This window comes from Drosophila mauritiana, chromosome 3R, assembly GCF_004382145.1.
Source record: "Drosophila mauritiana strain mau12 chromosome 3R, ASM438214v1, whole genome shotgun sequence".
NCBI lineage: Eukaryota > Metazoa > Arthropoda > Insecta > Diptera > Drosophilidae > Drosophila > Drosophila mauritiana.
Genome location: NC_046670.1, coordinates 733,130 through 737,505, shown reverse-complemented (window position 1 = coordinate 737,505; position 4,376 = coordinate 733,130). Strand labels below are relative to the sequence as shown.

General features: G+C 44.8%; 1 pseudogene; it reads right to left on the bottom strand.

Moving 5' to 3' along the window:
- Positions 1 to 999: 999 nt before the first annotated feature.
- LOC117145003 lies at positions 1,000 to 1,610 on the bottom strand (annotated as a pseudogene).
- Positions 1,611 to 4,376: the final 2,766 nt, after the last annotated feature.

The window sequence follows — 4,376 nt, the reverse complement described above, 5'->3', positions numbered from 1 at the left end:
CGAATTGAACTCATTAAGTGTACGCACAAGTTTATAGTGTGAACATTTTGGTCCTTCGAGCCGGATTCTGTTGTTTTCCCCCACCAGTGGTAAGAAACACAGAAGAAAAAACCAGCGCTTCAAAGTAAAAAGAGCAAGGTTATTCAAGTGATTCTGTTGTTTCCCACCACCCATAAAAGACCAAGCCTTAAAGTACTAGGACTATAAGGTGAAACATTGTGTTCTCGCTTTTCCTTGGCTGATCAATCAGCTGTGAGTCGAGGCAAAGTTAGGTCAACTGGGATCAAAAAATCCTCCAACGGATCACGCCAAAGAATACAAGCAGAAAGCATAAAAAAGTCACTGTGATTGTCTTCTTAAGATGTTGTCGGAAAGATCTGTGAAATTGATGCAAGAACAAGGAGAGCTGCAGAACAAAATACTGCAAGCCATCAAGGAAAAGGCATCTATACCAGCAATAGAAGTATTGGTAGTCCGATTTACTACTAACAACAATGCGCTGGTAAAATTGAGAGTTGGCGATCATCAATATTTTAATGATAAAATATTTATGAAAACTATGGATGCTATCAAGGCCTACAAGGAGTCACTATTAAAGGTAGAAACACTTGAAGAGATGAATATACCAAGCGGATCAAAATTATCTGATACCGCATCAGCTCGGAGCTCCAGTCCAGTTGATAATCTGGTTCAAATGGTGGATAGAAGAGTTGACAGGGTGAGGCAACAGATGAGCCTAATGAATGAAAAGTCATTGGTCCAACGTGACGGACACACTGAAACTGCTTGAAAACAAGTATGACAGAACTGCCTTTGATCAAGATGAGGCAGACATTCTGCAATCTGAAGTTGCCGTACTAGAGATGGTACTTCAAATGAAGTTGGAACAGTTCAAAAGTTGCAACTACGACGTGCCAAAACTTCCAAAAGTGGACCTTTAAACATTCAATGGAAATGCGAAGGAATAGCCAACATTTGGTTGAAACGCATTCTAAAAGTCTAAGACGGTCTTCTTCTCGGACACTTACCTTGTTCTATATCGGTATCCTTGTTTTTGACGGTCGTGGACTGCTGGATGACGGCGGCAGATCCGGAGACAGACTCAACATCGTTTCCCTCCACGATAAGCTCGTCCTTCTGGGCAGTGGAGTTGACCACTGTGACGCCAGGAGCCATCTCCACACGACGAATGTACTTCTCGCCCAAGAAGTTATGGATCTCAATGACCGTGTTGTTCTCGGAGGTGACACAGTTGATGGGTAAATGGGCGTACACAGCACGCATCTTGTACTGGAATCCAAACATGACTCCCTTGATCATGTTCTCGATGTGACTGCAGACGGTACGAACGGCGGCCAACTCCTTCTTGGTTCCGAACCACTTCTCCACCTTCAGGGTGCGCTTGTCGGGCATGTACATGTCCAGAGCCAACTGCTTGAAGCTGCGCTTCAGGGTGCCGCGGGTGCCTCCACCGAGGCCTTGATATCCTTGGGGATCTTCAAGCACTGGTTGGAATTGATGGTACGCATCTTGATGACAGCTCCGTTAGTCCCTCGTTTGTATGACACAAATTCTGGATGGACTCCTCGCGGAAACGGGGAAAAGAAAACGAGATGTTCTCTGAGCTAATAGACAACAGGAAGGATCTCAGCAACACAAGGAAGCTGGGATATTTAAGAGCCTGCTTAAAAGGAGAAGCTCAAATGGTGGTTAGCCATTTGATAACGGGATCAGCGGCTAGCTATACAGCAGCGTGGGAGCTTATCTGCAAACGCTATGAGAATAGCAGAAAAATATTCTCCCAACACTTCAACAAACTAGTGGAACTGGAGTGATTGCTGCCCCATGATGAGAAAAATTTAAGGAAGTTTTTAGATACTGCGACTGAGAGCATATTCATCATAAAGGAAATAGGAAAAATAGAAAGATCTGCTGACGTAATTTTAGCAGAACTTCTACTGCGGAAATTTTCGCCAGAAGCCTTGAAGCTATATGAACAGCACGTAAAAAAGGCAAGAGCTATACAGTCCTTGCAAGACGTACTGGAGTTTATTGAGCAACAATACAACTCAGTAAATGCCATTACCAAAAATACCGCAAGTTAGATTGTGTGTTTTTTGTTCTAAGGATTGCCACTATATGATAAAGTGTCTCAAATTCAGAGCACAATCAATCGAAAAAAGAAAAGAATTCGTTCAAAAGAACAGCATGGGCCTTTAAAGCGCGAGAAAGGGAAGCTCAGAATAAATCTGAGGTCTAATTGTGCAATTTAGGCGCTGCTAGCGGCTGTGAGACCCGAGTCCCACCGTTGGAAGCGTGACCTTTAACGCCATCCTCACGGGGAAGCAGACACAGCTTATTCACTTCGCTTCGTGAATCCTGTTGGTGTCCTCAGCCCAGCAATCTTTTTCAGGCAACAGCTCACAGACTCTCACTAACGGCAAGTTTTTATTCTTAACGAGGACCACGTCATTCACAACTAAACCAGTCGTGGGCGTGCAGGAGTGTTACTTGGAGTGGTCGTCGCTGAGGAATAAACGCCTCAGTTCAAGCAACTCGTTTGTTTGCGCGAACAAAGTTAGTTGCATTGTCGGACCACATGTGCATATAAATCGCTTTAGGCCGTTCCAGAACTCAACTATAGAAAGATCTATAATGAGCACCAAATTTATCGCCATTGTTGCAAAGCAAATGAAACCCACGTGCAGCATCTTACAGCCTTTTTGCCCGCCAGGCTTGTAAAAAAATGGTCCACAGACCATTGACTTGCCAGTGACTTCAAACGCAACAGATCCATCGAGACGCTCCTTTGGCAGATGCGCCATTATGTGCTCAACTAGATGAGGTTTCGCTCGGAAACACCTGACGCACTTGTTTACTGCCCCCTTTACGTGTTTCCTCCCCCCAATAGGCCAATATTGAGATCGAATTATGCTGAGAAGATCACTGGGTGATATTTTGGTAGGATGATTGGGTGACCGCCATTGAAATCTAACGAAGAGTTCTGCAACCGTCCATCTACTCGAAGAAGTTAAACTTAGTCAATGAAGGGTGACAGCGAGGCAAGTGGACTAGATGGCGGTACTACCCCTTTGGTCTGCAAAGATTTATTTAGCCAGACTCACCAACAGAAAAGTCACGCTTTGAACGTCAGTCACAGTAAGCCCAGGATGTCGAATGCGTTTGCAAAACTTATCGATGTATCCAAACGTACGCTGCAAAGCAGCAAAAATTTGGAGCATGCAACAATGTCAGTGTATGGAGATCTTATAAGCAATACCCTTCGACGAAGTTCCAGCACTGGCATCTCCGTTACTACTGTTTGTAGCCAATCAGTTATGGGGCTGCTCAGAAGGGGCGGTCCAAGGGGACTCGTTAAGCTCGTTGGGAAGAGCTCCTCCTGAAAGAATATTTGCCAGACTTAAAGAAGTGGAAATGTAGCGCCATTCCATTGAACCAGTTAACTCCTGAATTGCAGCTTTTCTACAAATACGTTAAGTCTTAAGGGATACCCCCGGATCCGAGAAGGCACCACAGTTGTTTCGCAGCAGCTGTAGAATTTCCCTTCGAACACGTTCAATTTACGGACTTCACATATAAGCCGAGCTAGGAGTTCAGCTCCGCAGAGCTCAAGTTTTGGCACGATTAGGGTCTGCAAAGGAGCCACTCGAGGCTTTGAACAAAGTAAATGGCTGCTGTGCGAATGCCCCCTAGAAACGACATGTACACAGGCTCCGTACGCTTCAATGCTGGCAACGCAAAAACCATGAATCTCTAATTCAGAGCTTGGAGACAGGGACAGTCGTGCGAATGAGGCATGCCGAATTTGCGAAAAACTACACCAGATATCTCGCCTTTCCGATTTTTGTGCCAAATGAAGGCTTTCGTCCCAGGACAACTTTGCCTTGCACAGCAGCTGAAGAAAAATCGTAGACTTTGTGATTACTGGGCCAACCAAACCAACCAGTACATTTGAACACTTCCTTAGTTTAAAATTGCCACTGGACAAGACAACATAAATGTTACGGCGAAGAGTCTCAGCACCCACTTGAAATGTCGCCTCATCATCCATAGGCTTCGTGTCATACGTAACAGTATTAAGCTTAAGCACGCTCAGATCATTTTGAGGAGAATCTCTAAGTAGCTAACTTCAGTGGAAACTCTGACACAACGGTACATTTTACAGATGTCTCCTGTGATTGCAACTGGATGCGAGCAAAAGCAAAGAAGAGTCCGGAATAGTTTTGGCTGCATCACTGGACCAGCCAGGACCAGGTGTCTTCTTCTATGACACAATGATGCAGGCAGGCATTGGATTCTTCGGTCGGATTTTTTCAAATATTTCCCATCTGCAAGTACTCCTCAATAAATGCCTT